The sequence below is a fragment of the Malania oleifera genome, chromosome 10 (genome assembly GCF_029873635.1).
Source record: "Malania oleifera isolate guangnan ecotype guangnan chromosome 10, ASM2987363v1, whole genome shotgun sequence".
Classification (NCBI taxonomy): domain Eukaryota; kingdom Viridiplantae; phylum Streptophyta; class Magnoliopsida; order Santalales; family Ximeniaceae; genus Malania; species Malania oleifera.
In genome coordinates this window covers 1,906,414-1,924,260 of record NC_080426.1, presented here as the reverse complement: position 1 = coordinate 1,924,260, position 17,847 = coordinate 1,906,414, and the positions used below count along the sequence as shown (strand labels likewise).

At 32.5% G+C, this 17,847-nt stretch overlaps 1 non-coding gene across 1 annotated transcript; it reads right to left on the bottom strand.

Annotated features, from left to right (window-relative positions):
• Window positions 1-7,893: 7,893 nt before the first annotated feature.
• TRNAR-ACG (transfer RNA arginine (anticodon ACG)) lies at window positions 7,894-7,966 on the bottom strand. Its single transcript has one exon. It is a non-coding gene; the product is annotated as a tRNA-Arg (tRNA).
• Between the last annotated feature and the right edge of the window lie 9,881 nt (window positions 7,967-17,847).

Sequence of the window (17,847 nt, the reverse complement as noted above, 5' to 3'; positions counted from 1 at the left end):
ATCATTAATAATGCAAACTCTATTATGGATCCGCATGTCATATCCTTTTTTTGACAATTGTCCCGCACTCAATAAATTTGTATGTAGGCCGAGACATAAAATACATTAAAAATAAAATTGCACAATCATCTTTCCAAAGAATAGACATTTTTCCCATACCAGTAACTGGTGCTGTGGAGTTATTGCCGAATTCTACCTTAAAACAAAATGACTCATCCACGTCTGAAAAAATTGCCTTCTCACTGTACATGTGATTACTACAGCCTGTATCAAGATACCAATAATCAGTGTAATTATGTTTTGTAACGACCCACCTAATTTATCCATTTTTTTATAATAAAATTTAATATAATAATTCTGATATCCTGTTTAACTGAATAACATCATCAACCTGAACCCATTGGTATCAGGGATATATTCAAAATACAACTCTGATACCTAAGCAGTAGGAAACGTAAATTACAACATACCATATAACCAACCACAATACCAGAGTCTTACTAAAACTGTTATATATACAAACATCCACAAAAGTCCAAAAGTAGCCTTGGGTCAAACCTCCTGACCAGAGCAATTAACTCCAACTCAATAAAGAGGAGGAGAAATCCATGCCAGTGACTTAAATAGTCGAGTGATGGGCGCAAACATTTTATGACCTGGGAGCGATTCACACTCTCGTGCAATAAAGATGAATCAACAGGGGTCAGCTTCTCTAGAGCATCCCTCTTACTTAGGCATCGGAATGATCCCCCGGAGTACACCCCAAGTCCTCCAAGCCTTTCTGTTTTCTATCCTTTTCAGGTCCCTGGAGATTTGGGAGCATTCCTATTGGTCATCACCTATTTTATCCTGCAACAAAATCCAACCCTGGCTCTACAACTCACCTTTCTGACAGGATAGCTCAGTCGGACTCTACTGTCGCGGAGCTCTATCTGCTCCTCTACCTGGATTTCCTGAAATGTTTATATAGCTGGGGTGAGACGCCTCTCAATAAGGGAAATAAACTAATATCAATGTGTGGTGATATGAGCATTATTGTGTTATACATATAAATAGTATAATAAGCATATTTTGTAAAAACTGTCTGTAACGAAACTAAGTAAAACATGATTGTCATATAATATAAAGCATAATAGATTTCTATACATGAAAATCATCTTATATAACTGTACAATACTGAAATAACACCCAGGATGGATAACTAGATGATGTCATGTCTTACCCCTACATGACTAGGTTGTGCAGCCCGAAGGCGAGACCTAACAATGGTTGGGTGACCATGCTAGATCAATCATAAGTTTGTAAGTACGATGGGTTTGCCCCACTTGGTCCCAGACTGCTAGGGGGACAACTCCACTCTACACTGAAGCCACATCGACTGCTATCTCCCACACTACTGGTCGTGTGGTAGTACTATCATAATTCTGAACATATAGCTACGGTACCGTGCTCTTGAAACTGAACCAAACCATACCATCCTAGTTCTAATATCATATAATAAGTTTCATATACTGAGCATAGTTATTTTGTATTTCATAATAATATCTGATATGACAATATTTTATGAATTTTGTCTTATCATACATGATTATAGCTTCTGCGCCAACATGAATTAGGGCATCTCCACCGACATGAATCACGGCATCTGCGACGGCATATCATAATACTAAACATAATTTCTCTGTACTGTTTAATCTTAATATCGTAAAATCATGGTTCCCGTATTGTTTTATAAATGCCCTGAAAACTGTCATATCATGCTTAATCTGGGAAGGTAGTGATCCTAAATAAATAAAATAAAATTTTTTTAAAATTTAATTAATTTTTAATTTTAAAATAATAATAATTAATATAATATAATATAATATATATATATATATTATATATAATAGGATAAGATTCAATCCTGAGATCAATCTCTAGATTGAATATACAGAGCAGCGCCCCCCTCCGTCTCCCTCGTCTCCTCCCTCCCACTCTCCTCAATCTCTTCTCCAATATTAGGTCAATCGAAAATATGAAGATACCGTTAGGTTCCTATGACCGCCATCGACAATTCTGCTGGAGCAGAATTGTCGTAGGAGCGGCGTAGGCATATCTCTTGGGGTAAGGTCAATTTTCACTCTTACCTCAGTTTTTCTTCAATTTTAAGCCCAATTGACGAACGGAAATTGTTAGGAGATTCGTGGGGAGATTCTCTACAATCTAGTCGGAGCGGGTTTTCAAATTGGAGTTTCGAAGCACCAATCCTAAATTGAGGTAAGTTTAATAATTTAGACTTTTATAGGCTATTTAGGGTGTTCAGAACTTAGAGGAATTTCAGGGAAAGTTACTCTGAGGATTGTGATGAATAATGTGGTTAAGTTTGAATTTCAAGGTTCAGAGGTTTTGAACGCCATGGGGCGTAGGCTAAGGTGTTATCGGGATTTTCAGGAATTAGGTAAGGGGATTAAGTTAAGTCAGGAGTTTTATTTAATTTGAATCGATTAAATTAATATATATATATATATATAGGAGTTTTATTTAATTTGAATCGATTAAATTAATATATATATATATATATATATATATATATATATATAAGAATTTGAAGGTTATTTCGAAAATCAACTGTTCGAAATGGATTTTATGAACTTACGATATATGGTATGGTATTTTGAATAGAAACGAACGGTGGAAAGTTTGGTTGTTTATATGGTTATATTTAAATGTTAAAATTGTGTGGCCGATAATTATTTGGTAGGATTTATTGTTTAACTGGATTTGAGACTATTTGCAAAATACTGGAACTGTTTGTGAAATACTGGAATTGTTGCGAAAAATATTGGAACTGCTTGTGTAACATCCTCAAAATTCTTACCATTTTATATATATATATATATATATATATATATATGTATCTACATCCATACCTAAGCAGCGGGAACATAAATCATACAACCATTTACATATATACTATGCAATACCAAAATCCAGTTTATATTAACCATAGCCATACAAGACTAACCCTTCCAGCATCATCTACCCAAAAATATATACAACTCTGTCAAAAACTCACCCTATAACCAGGGTAATCAAAACTCTCTCTATTCGCGAGCCTGATCAGCTCGGCTAACTGGCTCACCTGAAAAATGTTAAAGTAATGGGGTGAGTCGATACTCAGTAAGTGGAAATATGCTATTACTAGTGTGTGACAACTAAGTTAACGAGTACTTTTAAATAGTAACTGAACTGTAATGCAATAAATAATCTGTAAAGCATATATTTCTTTCACAATTTAAAATATACTGTATCGTCTGTATTTTCTACTTTTCATACTAATAATATCATATTATACTCATCATATACTGTAAAATTGTATACATATACATAACTATGCTTTGTGCTTTATCCCTCGGACTCTATGTGTCATGATTTGACCCCTCATGACAGGGTTGTGCGGCCCGTAGGCGGGACTTCATTTGATCGGCCCTCCAGATAAGTTAATATACTCTACACTACCTCAGCCCGCCCAAACTGCATCCACTCTTAGGCTCGGAACTGGCTACTACCTTGTCAAACCAGCCCCCTCCTCCCAGTGAATTGGGGAGCTGCATACTCTCCGAGCACAGCTAACGGTACCCCCACACTATCTGAGATATGTGGTTGCACTCTATTTGTAAATAGCAATGGTATCGTGCTCTATAATCTATATGTGTACTGTATCTGTCTGTAATCTTTACACATGGATCTGATACTATATATATATATACACATATATACTCTTTTACTGTTTTCATCATGTTTCCAAAATTACCATAATGCTATCTTTTTGTACTGTGTAATCTCTGTATACTGTATCTGTAGCATCTTGATGCTACCTCTGTATATCTGTCTGTATACTCTGTCTGTATATTCTGTATGTTATGATAATAGGAAACATGGCATGCTATAACACTGGTTATACTGTTCTATATAAAGCTGTAATATATATACTGATCTGAGTAAAACTGTATACATGTATATGTATATATATATCTGTTTCATGAAACTATTTGTATAAAAGCTATATATGCATGTAAATTTCTCTGTATAATATCTGTGAATATGTATCTATTTCTCTATATTTTGTATAACTCCATATACTGGGAAAAACTATATAAACTGTATATACTATCTATATTCGTGTATTTAGTATAGTATGATACATTATAAAAACTATATAAATTTCTTCATCTCATGAAAATCTACTCAGGCCACACAAGCATTTAAACTCATATTCTATAAATACTGTATAATAAACTGATATAAATATATGACTATGAAATCTTTGATAGCATTATGAAAACTCCTAGCATAGCATATTTCCCTTACCTTAATTCTGCAAAGCCCCTATATAATTTTGGCTTTATACCTGCAGGGTTTCTAACTCAACATCCAGAAAACACAATCCCCCATAACAAAATATCAGTATTTTCTTACCTACAATATTTCTTATAACTGAGGGAAAGACAAATACTGAATAAAATGTCTTACCTTGAGATTGGGACGAAATCCAAACAAACTTCTCCAACGATCAGCTCCGGCAGACTTGTAAAGAACTTCGCCAGGAGCGTCGTGGTAGCCTCAGATCTTCGATCCGGCGAGAAACAGGCCCAAAAACGAAGAGAAGTGAGAGAGGGACATAAAAAGAGAGAGGAGAGAGAGAGAGGAATCCTGAAATTAGATAAAAATATGAGTTTTTCACTATTTATAGGGCCAGATTCGTTGACGAGACACGTCACCTCGTCGACGAGTTCTTCAATAATTTCGTCGATGAATTTCCACTCTCGTCGACAAATTTCAGGCTGCCCCAAAACCTCTCTCGGTATTTTCTCGTCGACGAGACGTGGCTTCATCGACGAAATCCTTTATGCGCTCGTCGACGAACCCTGTGCATAAATCCCGGGTTGTTACAACTTGTGAATAATGCAGGAATTTTGTGTCACGGCCGAGGGCCGTGTTTTAATTGATGGCTGTACGCCGGGTTGTATTTTGTGTTTTTTGGAATAACAGGAAATATATGTGAATTGATGTTTTAAATAGTAATTTATATTATTTAAATTGCATGATATGCTTGAGGAACCCTGAGGACCAGTGTATTGTGAGCACGATATCATTGTTAGAGATTTGTTATGTGGCTGTGTGCGCCCACACCTGTGCTGAGAGGTGTAGGGTGGCCTTATCTGATTTGCCTATGCGAGGTGAATGTACCCCCCTGGATAAGGGCAATCAGACCAGTAGTTGGAGCTGCATAGACTTGCGGAGTATGTTAGCGGAGAATACAAATGACTATTGTTTGGGTCGATCCCCCAAGACAATGGTCCAACTTTCAGGTCACACAACCCGTGCCATGAGGCAAGTAAATGGCGTGTTTGTTTCAGGGATTGTATTATATGCATATCTGTTAATTTATGTGAATACAAATAATTAATAAGATAATTTTGAGAGCTTGCCGAGAAAGGCGAGTGCCCTAGTAGCAGTAATGGTATTAAAGCAGAGGGAAGCTACTTGTATGGACAAGTAATCTTCCCTATCCTCGACTAATCGTGTGTATGAGTATAAAATAAGATTGTTTTCATAAATGTATTTATTTACTTAGTGTAATGGTTATTTTCTGTACATTAAAAGCATGCTGGCCACACACTGACATTAATTTAGTCTTTCCTTTACTGAGCTGTGTCTCACCCCTACTTTACAAACTATCTTTTCAGGAAATCCTAAAGATCGAGTCTAGCAAGCTAGAGGTGTCGGGCTAGGGGTGTAAATTTATGTAAGTGGTGTGTATGGACAGAGATTTTATTTTTGTATAGCTTATGGGATGTAATTATGTGAAAATGAAGATATTTGTGTATAAAGATAGTTAGAACTCTGGTTATGTTATTTGAAGATTTTGTATTTTATTTTCGCTGCATATATGTATTTTATATATGATAAACAAGGTATTAGGTACATAGACGTCACTAAAGTAGTACTCTGGGCCCACGTGGCAGGTCAGGGTTGTTAGAAAACATATTATTCTATATATAATTACATGGAAATTTAAACTCTTACCACACAGAAATGGGTAACATTTTGAATGAAAAATTTGTTCTAAAGTCACAATTTATGACAAATCACTTTTAAATCATATCCTTGTTCATAGTTGAATTTCTCAAACATAATTCTATAATATACATATTTTCCTAAAATTTAATGTTGTAAAATAATAAATAATTTCATAAAAATTTCTGACTTAGTTTATCCCCTTACCCGGCTTACTGAGAAGCCTTAAAAACTCCCGATCCTACACTTGCAGTGTTCCCAGCACAACACCTTGAAATTAACATTTTCCCCAACAAAACTTCAGTATTATTTTGCCTAACATATTCTCCTCAGTCTAGAAACTCCAAATACCCAATAAAATTGAAATTAACTAACTTACCCAAATTTTGGGATGGTTCCCAAGTTAGCCTAACCAACGATCTACACCAGCAGATATGAAGAGAATCTTCCCAAGAGTAGCGTGGCGATTTCGGATCATTGAACCGACAAAAAGCTGAGCCGAAAACTTAGAGAGAAGGTAGAGGGGATGGATTCTAAAGAGAGGAAGAGGCTGCATGCAATTTTTTGCGTTGAAAATCCGAGTTTGACATTCTTATACACCTGCCTTCGTTGACGAGACACGTTGCTTCGTCGACAAGGCCAAGAAGGGTGTTCGTCGACGAACTTAAAACCTTCGTCAACGAATTTCAGGCCCTGAAGTTACCCCCCTCGGTAATCTTTCGTCGATGAGACACGTAGCGTGCGACGAATCCAATAGGGTGTTCGTTGACGAAACCGGAGGGTTTGTTGATGAACCCTGCATTTTCCACTTTTTTGAATTTTCCTTTTTCTCCCTCTATTATTATTTAATTCTATAATTTCTTCAGGTCTCTACATATTTGGTCCCCAAACATGGCACTAAAATAGTTTATGATTTTTCTTCATAATTTTCAACATTTTGTGTCGTGGTTGAAATTATAATAAATTAGAAGTTTAAACTAAAGTATAAAATATATATATATATATATATATATATATATATATATATATATATATAAAATGACTGGGACGAGCACTTGAATTTAAGAGAATAAAAAGAGTTAGTAAAAAGGAGGTGGACAATTGTCTACATAGTAGCCTCTATCCATATAGTAATTTTTTATTTTTCTCCCTAACTGTGTTTTTATCTTGTAGTTAGGGAGAAAAATCATAAAATATCCTCTTGAGGTTTACATCAGTACAAGAGTTATCCATTGAAAAATTTTAATACATTAAAAGTAAAGTGACGTGGTGGCATATCCATTTGATTGATCAAATAGATTCATTCAGACCACTAAAAGAAAGAAAATTCTCAAAGACATGCCAATGCATTTCTTTTATTCTTTTGATTATACATACAGAAGTGTTTTTTTTTTTTTTTGTTCTATTGAAACTAATATTATCTTCCATTTAATATATTTTTTTGTTCCTCAAAATATAAATTTGTAATCTACAGTATAAAAGTGATTAACAAAGGTAGCACAATAAATACAAATTATTCTAAACAATAAAATGAATGACTATCTATATAATAGATAAAGTTATCATGATAATACACTTACCTATTTTATCTTAAATGTGGAAACATTTTTGCTTTTTTTTTTTTTTTTAATAACTAAAGTTTCCAACTCACCTATATCATATTATCATGAGAAAAATCGTGACACCACACTGTTTGGAGCAATGAAGGGTCTTTAATTTTGTTTTATTTCGATTTGGAAAAAGGTCTTCATTTTAGGGATAAATTTATAATTTGACTTTACGAAAACAACTCGGCAGTAATGACGTCCAGCATAAAACATAAAAAAATATCGACTCCGCTGGGGATCGAACCCAGAATCTCTGGTTCCGTAGACCAGCGCCTTATCCATTGGGCCACGGAGTCTTGGATGGTTAGTACCCGCATCATTAAAATAAAATATATATTCTATTTATGTACGGTAACTACCGGATTTCATCCGGAATACATGCATAGTGCACATGGATTACCCTCTCATCCTCATATAGTTTAAAGCCAAACTTCGAACTTGCAAATTAGGGAAATGTAATTTCAAGTAAACATGGATCATATTGAAGAGTATCTCCTAAATATATATATATATATATATATATATATATATACACAACTAAAATTTATAATTTTTATGCTCGTGATATCAAATTAAAACTTTGATAGAGATAACAAGAAATATGAGTTAATTCAGGCTTTATAGGTTAGGCTTGTGAGGCCTTCATTAATCAAGTAAACAAAAGCTTTTGTGATAATTAATTATTTAATACGTAACCCTGCTTTTTTATACTTATATAGATAAAAATTCCTCTCCTTCATCATCTCTTACTTCTACATTTAAGAAAAAAATTATTACTAAAGTAAGCATTTTATTATTGTAATAAATTAAAACATAATTGCAGATAAATAATAGTATTAGACCTAATATGGACATCAACCTTAAAAAAATAAATGACTGAGTCACTATTTTACCAATCCAACTAATAGGTCAATGGTTAAATTGGTGTTACTATAATACAACTAAAAGTTTTATAATACTTTAATTCATAATTTTAATTTTCATTTGATTTATTTATAATTTATGATTCCGACTTTTACAATTTATTTTTAATTTTCATTTGATTTATTTATAAATTATGATTCTGAATTTTACAATTTATTATTTTTAATTTAGTTTTTTTTAATAGAAATTTGCAATAGCTGAATATGAAAAAGTGAAATCAATTTTGAGAATGTTTTGTTCAATATAAACCTAACCCGATGTTAAGCCTTAGTCGCTGACTTTCTAATACAATTAGTTGCACAAGACTTAGTAATGGTAGGAAATTATAAGCATACATTAAATTATTACATAGTAGCACTCATTCAATGACCGATGAACATAAAAAAATACTTTTTTTTTTTTTTTTTTTTTGTGGAAGCTAACTAAGGAACGATGTATGAAGATTAAAAGAAAAATTTTAAGGAACAATGTATGAAGATTAAAAGAAAAATTTTATCACATAAAATGTGCATATGATAAAAATATTTTTCTTTAAATAATGTTTGTTTGCGATCAATTCCCCATGTAAAGTGTACGACATTATCCATGAAAGAGTAAAATTGTTCGATATTTTATAGCTTATTACATTTTCTTTTCTCAAAAGGCGCTTTAAGAGGTTTTATGAAAATTTTCAAAATAAGTGTGTAATATTATTTTCAATACTCGCAAGCAATATTAGTGGATTTCACTCAAATTGAAATAATTAAACAATGAAATTTAGATCAAATGATTAAAGGGACATCATGCAATGCATAGACTTGCCAAACTTTGCTAATTTGTTGGTCTGTGAATGTCATCACTAAAAATTAGAATATAAATTTTTAAATGTCAATTCAATTTAGTGTAGTTTAATGGCATGTTTTATTTTTTAATATGTAAAAGAGGATATAAGAGTATTTTGGCAGTTTAATTTGTAAATAAACTAAAAAATTGCAGTTAGGGCAATGTAATTCCATTTGTTAAATGAATCGATTTTGATAAAATAATTAGCCTAAATTTAGTTTGTTTAGTGTTGTAAAACATGCATCAATTGTAATGAATAGTACGAAAAACAAAGAGATAGATAGAGCAATAAAAATAAATAGATTTTACGTGATTCGACAATATGCTTACATTCACATGAACGAACGGCGATTGAATTTCACTATATATAAAGTAGGGTTACATCATATGTATTTATACTAACCATAACCATACAAAAGTATTAGAAAAATTTCTCCAATACTCATGTACCGTATCGCGGGGGCATAACTTATTAATTGTCTTAGCCAATAAAACAATAAATTACAAGCCCAAAAAGCATATGTAGTCGGTCCGCTCCGTTCCATTTCCAACATCAGCTTGCTTACTCTGTACATGTTTCACTCAAAATGAGTCACATACTTAAACATTTAGACTCTTAAACAAGCCTTTTGAGTGTAGCTATAAGTTTAACTAATTTAAACTCATTTAAAAGCTTGTTAGTGGGTTGATGTAATGACCCCAATAATATTGAGGTATAGTGATCTTAAAAATAAAATAAAATAAAATAAAATAAAATAGTTAATTTAATTAATTAAAATAATAAATAAACAAATATTATTAATTAAATAATATAATATATTAATATAGTAATATAATATAATATAAATTATAATATTATATATATACATAAAGATCCTTAAGGAAGTAAACAAAACTTCCCCCCCTTTTATTTTTGTAACTCACGCACAGAAACCTCCCCTCTGGCTCGCTCGCTCACCTCCGTCTCTCTCTCCCACAAAATACTGCTGGACTCCATTTTCCATCACCATCATTTCTACTAAAGCGGATTGATCGTAGGAGCGGAGTAGACATATGTAAAAACCCAAAAAACAGAGATATAAAAAAAAATTAGTAGATTGATTTCAAAAAAATAAAAATAAAAAAAATAATTAATTAAAATTTTAATTAATTAACTAATTAATTAATCGGGTTTAAAAGAAAAAAGAAAAAAAATTTAATTAAAATTTATTTTTATTTTTATTAATAAAATATATTATTATATTAATTAAATATATTATTATTATTATTATTATTATTATTATTATTATTAACATCTTGAAGCTTCAGGATGAAACTTTTTATTAAAAGTTCTCCTGCACCCCCCCATTTTCTTCTTCTTCTTCTTCTTCTTCATTCTTTTCTTTTTTTTTTCTTATTCTTCTGCAACGTAAACTCTCTCTCTCCCTCTCTCCTCGATTTCGTGATGGATTTTCGCCCGATCAAAAATCCGAAAATACCACTGAACTCCATTCGCCGCTACCGTCATTTCTACTGGAACGGATCGGTGGTAAGAGCGGCGAAGGTATATTCTCTGGGGTAAGCTATTTTTCTCTTTTTCTTTAATTTCTTGCAAAATATAAGCCCAATTGACGAACGGACACCACCACAAGAATTTAGGGATGATTCTCTACAAGTTTAGTAGAATGGAATTCTTGTGGGAATGTCGGGTCAAAACCTCAAATTTGGGGTGCGGCAATTATTAAGGGGCTTATTTTTAATTAATTAACATTAATTTAGAAATGCTAAAATATTAAGCATCTGGGATTGAAGTTGGATTTCTGAAATTTAGGATCCGGGTGAGCGCCGCGGGTGTGATTTTGGGACCCGCAGACAAAATTTGGAAAATTAAGTAGGAATGTTAAATAATAGTTTAAATATTAATTTGAGGTATATGGAGCCTAGGGAATGCTAGATGAGTATTATTTTAGAAAAATAGATTAATTAATACGGTGAAAATGTAAATTTTAGGAGTTGAATTTCGAGCGCCAAGGGCGTGAAATTTTGGGTCCTAACGAATTTATCAGTAACCAGGTAAGGGAATAAACTAAAACAGTAATTTTCCATACAAATTATTATTGATTATGAGTAAATTTATTTTCTAGAAAAGCATATGTTATATTGTGTATTACGAATGAAATGTACGATTAGGAAAATATTGTTATAATGATTAAAATGTATATGTATGTATGAGATGTAAGAAATTCACGATTTTAGAATATGAAGTATGACTTTTAACAGCATATGTGTGGCATGGAATATTATTTTATGTGAAATGTATTATGATGTGAAAGATTTTACGAACAAAGCATGATTTCAAGTATTATGAAAATATGAGTTATGTTGTGATGGTTTTGATGATTATGTGATAAATGATGTATTTTCAGAATATATATACCTGAAACAATTTTGACGCGAAGCCATATATTTATGTTATCGGCACGAGGCCGTATTTATGTTATTGGCGCAAGGCCATGTATTTATGTTATCGGCACGAGGCCGTATTTATGTTATCGGTACGAGGTCGTATTTATGTTTTTGCCGCGAGGCCATGTATTTATGTTTTCGGCATGAGGCCGTAATTACTATATTTTTGGCACGAGGCCGTAATGATGCTATATGTACGATCATGTATTATATGTTATCACCATCAGGATGTTAGTTTAGTTCAGTTCAGGGGCTCGATACCGTAACTATATGTGTAGATCAGATATCTACGTCAGATTAGTGCTAACCATCCCATGAGGGGATGGGAGATGGATAGTCGATGTGGCTTTCAGTAAAGTGTGGACGTCCACCTGGCAGTTCGGACCAGAGTGTGACGGACTCATCGTACTTACAGACATATTTGATTCGGCAGTGGTCGGCCAGCTATTGTCAAGTCCCGTCTTTGGGCTGCACAACCCGTCATGGGGGGTAATATATGACATCAGCTAACTATTCATCCTGGATTTATTTTCAGTACTACAATTATAACAGATGATTTTATGTATGTTATGATTTATTAACAGATGTGAAAATATATGTTTACCTAGTACGATATGATGATGTTTATAGAATTATGAAATGTACTATATACGTATAAATGTATTAAATATTCATGTTGTCACACAACTGTATTTAGTTTATTTTCCCTTATTGAGAAGTGTCTCACCCCCAAACTTAATTAATTTTTCAGGAGCTCCTGAGAGACCGGCGGGTCAGGGCCGCCATTGAGCTAGTGAGATTACCCTGTGAGAAAGGTAAGATTTTGTAATAGGGTCAGAGTTGTTTTATGTTTTACCCTAGAGATATTTTGATGTATGTGAGGATGTATAGAATGCTCTGGTATTATGTTTTATGATTGGATGTTTGAGATTTTATATTTACTGCTGCTAGGTTTTCCACTGTGTTTGACAGGTGTTCCTGCTACCCACGGGTTCGGGTTGACCATTTTATTTATTATGTGATATTTTATGTTAAGAAATTGATGGACGTTACAACATATCTCATGGGGTAAGTTAAATTCTCACTCTTATCTCAATTTCTCGTAAATCTTAAACCTAATTGATGATCGGACACTACCACGCGAATATAAGAATAATTCTCTACAAGTATAACGAAATAAATTTCTCGTGGGGTCGTCGTAGGCACAACCCCAAAATTTGGATAAAGGGGTTATTAAGGGGCTAATTATTATTTAATTAATTTAGATTTATAGATGTTAGAATACTGGGCATTTTGAGGTTGAATTTAGGTTATTGAATTCAGGGTCCAGGTGAGCGTCGTTGGTGTAATTTCGAGACCCTGCTAATATAGTTCAGGAAACCAGATAAGGGTGTTAAATATAAGTTTAAATGTTAATTTGGAGTGTATGGAACCTATGAAAGGTTATATGGGTATTATTTTGAGAAATGAGTTAATTAATTTAGGAAAAAAGCGAATTGCAGGATTTGTGTTTCGGACGCCGAGGGCGTAGGATATGGGTTTTAACGAGACTCTCAGTAAGTTACTTAAGGGGAATAAATTATAGCACTATTTTGATATCATTGATTAAATAAATATGTGAAAAATAAAGTTATGGTGTTTTTCCTTGTGAAATTAATATATTATGAATATTAGATGAAAACTGTGTGGCATATGACGCATATTGAAAAATGGGAAATATAATGATGAGTAATTTTTAAGAAAATAATGAAATGAGAATTATTGATATGTTGGTAGAAAATAATGAAATGTGATATTTATATGCGAATATAAATGATTTCTATGAAAATGAGATTGTGTAAATTACCGATATGGGTATTTTGAGAAATGGTAAAATACGTGAAACACGATATATACTATTATGAGGTGATGAAATGTGCACATAAAATGATGAGAATATTTTTATTGAAATGAATTGAGATCTACTGATATGAGATTAATGATGTATATTGATATGAAAATATTGAAACGTAAATTCTGAAACGTATATACTGACTGTGAATACTAGGAAAATGTGAACATTGCAAAGTGGGACAGCTGTTGTAATAACCTGAAAAAAAATTATTAAAAAAAAATTAATTAATTAAAATTATTAATCAATCAATTAATTAAACATTATTCAATTAATGTATTAAATAAACAAGCAAAAATAAATAGTATGAAAAAAAAGAGTAATTATTAATTAATTAATGAATTAATTAAACCTTATTAAAATAAATAAATAAATAAACAAAAATAGTTAAAAAAAAGGAATAAAGATATATATATATAAATAAATAAACAAAAATAGTTAAAAAAAAGGAATAAAGATATATATATATATATATATATATATATGTAAGTTTAATATATGTATACATAAAAGTTAAAGTGTGATATATATATATATATATATATATATTTATATATATAAAAGTTATATAAAAGTAAGTAAGTAAAAGAAAAAAAAGAAAAAAAGAAGAAGATGAAAGCCTTCTCACCTCTCTCTCTGAATCTCTCTCAGCAGCTCTCTTAGCCTTCGCCGCCTCTCCGTCTCCGTCTCTCTCTCTTCCCTCATTTCTCGACGAATACTCAACCGATCGGGAAATGGAAGGTACCGTTGGGTTCCTAGTTCCACCACTGACATTCTACTTGAGCGGATTTGTCGTGGAAGTAGCATAGGCATCATTCATAGGAAAAGGTATATTTTTCCTAATTTCTCAATTTCTGGTTAAATCTGCTGTTAAATCGACGATCAGATACCACCACCGGATCCTAGTCGTTGATATCGTCATTTTGGCGTAGGTAATTTTTCAATTGGGGTTTTTTAGGCCCTACTCCAAAACAATAGTGGGATTTGAGAATTTGACAATTTGGCTAAATTTAAGGGTATATCTATTTATTTAGGAATTATGACTTTAAGAAATATTTAAATAATATTTTATTCAGGAATAATTTATTAGAGTTAGGAATTTTTTATTCAGGGTCCGGGTGAGCGCCGCATGTATTTTTCGGAGTCCCTGTTGGCGTAGTTCAAGAAACCAGGTAAGGAGAAAAATATATTTAAATCAAAATTTTTATGAATTTAATGAAAAAATAAATTGTGTTATATGTATGTGTATATACATGTTTCAGTATGGGTAAAATGTCAACTGTTTAAATTATATTTTTTTCGAGTTTATGATTGTTTATTAGATATGTATGTGTGAAAATGAGCTGGTAAAAGTGGAAAAATATTTTCAGGATAATTATGTAAGAAATGAAAGGTATTTTCAATTTATAAACATTAAATGTTGGTTGACTTATTTTACAGGCAATGTATGAATTTTACTGTTAAATTGTGTGACATGAGAATCTGTGCCAAGTATATGTTAAATGTATGAGATGCAGGCTAAGTAAGTAAAACAATGAGAATAAAATATGATATGAATAATATTGCCTGTGTATATTAAATGCAACCATGTAACAGTATGATAGCTGAAAGCCGGGTTAGCAGATTCTAGCGCATTTCTATATGGACTAACTGATGACTGCTAAAAGGAGTTGCGTTAGCAGATTCTAACGCATTTCTATGTGGATTAACAAATGACGGTTAAAGAGCGGCTGTAGTATAAATGAATGAAATGAAAATGTTATGAAATGAAATGACAAAGAATGACAATGTAATGAAATGAAACGTGAAATGTGAATGATACAAATGGGAAAGAGTCACTTAAAGTGAAACGAAATGCAAAGTTAAGTTATGAACATGAATGAATGTGCATGAATGTATAATGACAGAAAAGAATGATGTATTATGATATTAAAAGTATGTATGTATGTAGAACATGTTACAATTGGGTGAGGAGTACCTTTCGCCCGATTGCTTACTAAGTAAGGCAAGTGCACTAAGCTACAGATGTGACAGTAGCCGCATAACGTATTAGGGCAGAGGGAACCTACTTGTATGGGCAGGTAGAATTCCCTATCCTTAGGGCCTTTGCCGATAAACTATTGTTGAACTGTGTGAGTACGAGATTAATTTTACATTTGAGGGTTTTCTGAGTAAGGTGAGTGCTTTGGTAAGTTTTAATTGTGACCTTAGGGTTACCTAAGTATTAGAGCAGAGGGGTGTTATTTGTATGGGTGGGTAATCACCTCTATCCTTGGGTAATCTCGTGGGTTAAACATTTGCATGTGTTTGATTAGGATTAGAAAATGGTTTTAGGAAATTATGTTAATGATTTGCAAATATTATAAAATGATATGTATAATCTCATGATGGCCACACGCTGAGTTTAATATATTATTTCTTTCCTTACTGAAATGTGTCTCGCCCAAATATGAAATTATTTTTTTTAGGATTTCCTCAAGATCGAACTTAGAGAGCTCGAGATTTTATAACATTTTTGGTAAATAGAAAGAGAAAATTGTAGATTTTTATGTTAATTTTGATATGTATAATTTATGTTTTAAGTTTTATAAGATATGGATGGTTGTGAAACATATTGGTATTAGTAGATAATGTTTTGGAGATATGTATATATTTGAATACTAGTGAAGATTAATTTATTATGTTAGAATTAGTAAACTCTAGTATTATGTTATATGGAGATTATGGTTATGTTTTTCGTTGCGTATATTATGAATTATGGATTATCAGGGATTTTATCAGGTATAACGTGCTAGACCCAGATTTAAGGGTTCGGGGCGTTACAGTTGCAATAGGATCATTGAAATATGATTGATGAAATGTCAATACTGCATAATGATTGCAGGTATGTGGTAATGATAACCCTGATGGATGGTTATGGAAACCCTAATGATGGGTTGTGATATTTAGCATAGTACCATTGTTAGTGGTGTTAGTGCAACCACACAGACTCATGGAGCGTATGGCGTGACAGTCAACTAAGCTGTTTAGTAGAGTTGTTGTGCTCCCTGAGTCTAGATCAGGGCTATAGGCCGGCCAGTCGTACTATAGACGCGCACAACCTTGACCATGGGAGGAAGCATGGCGTGGAAAGAAAGATTCTCAGAGTAGCCATGAGTTACAAATGCGATGTTGGTACTAGATATCAAAGATACTCATGAGTTGGAAAGTGAAATGGAAATGGAAATGAAAAGTAAAAGAAAGATAAAAATGAGTTAAAATGAGAAATGAAAGAAATAACGAAAAATGAAAAATAGAGAATGATAAAATTGAGAAATGAATTCGTGTGAATTAATAATATAAATAATTGAGGCGAAGTGAAACTCTCCGCTTGAGGGCTTACTGAGTAAGGTGAGTGCTCTGATAGGTATCAAATGTGGTCATATCTGACTGCATAACGTGTTAGGGCAGAGGGAAACTACCCGTATAAGCGGGTAATCTTTCCTATTCTCAGGAACTTTGCGGGTAAATATGTGTTGAAAATGAATGAACTTGAGAAATGGTTTTAAAACTTATAAAAGTTTGTGTTGTATATCTATACGATTATGAGAATATGTATATTAGTGTATTTTCTCAGATGAAATGATGATTTGAAAAGTAAAGTATGTTATAACTGAACTCATATTGTCGCACACTGTAAATAATTTATTCCTTCTTACTGAGATGTGTTTCATCCAAATTATCTAAATTTTTCAAGAAACAGAGATAGGTCAGGTGATAGAGCTCCGAGACAGTAAGGAGCTAAGACCCCGATATACAGGGTGAGTTTTTGGATTAGGGAGGTATATTTCCCCTAAGGTTATGTTATTTTTGGGTATAAGATTGTAATGTATATATATGTATGTTGATACTTTGGGTATTGTATTCTAGTTTTTATGTATATACTGTCTTCCGCTGTTAGGTTGTAAAAATGAAATGACTATTTACTCGGTACTCAATGGGGGTCGGGTCATATGAGTGGTAACAGGATTGTTGACGTGACCGATTTGTGAATGTTGTTGATGATGTGTGAATATTTATTATTATTTATTGAAAAAAATTGATACGAAAATCGGG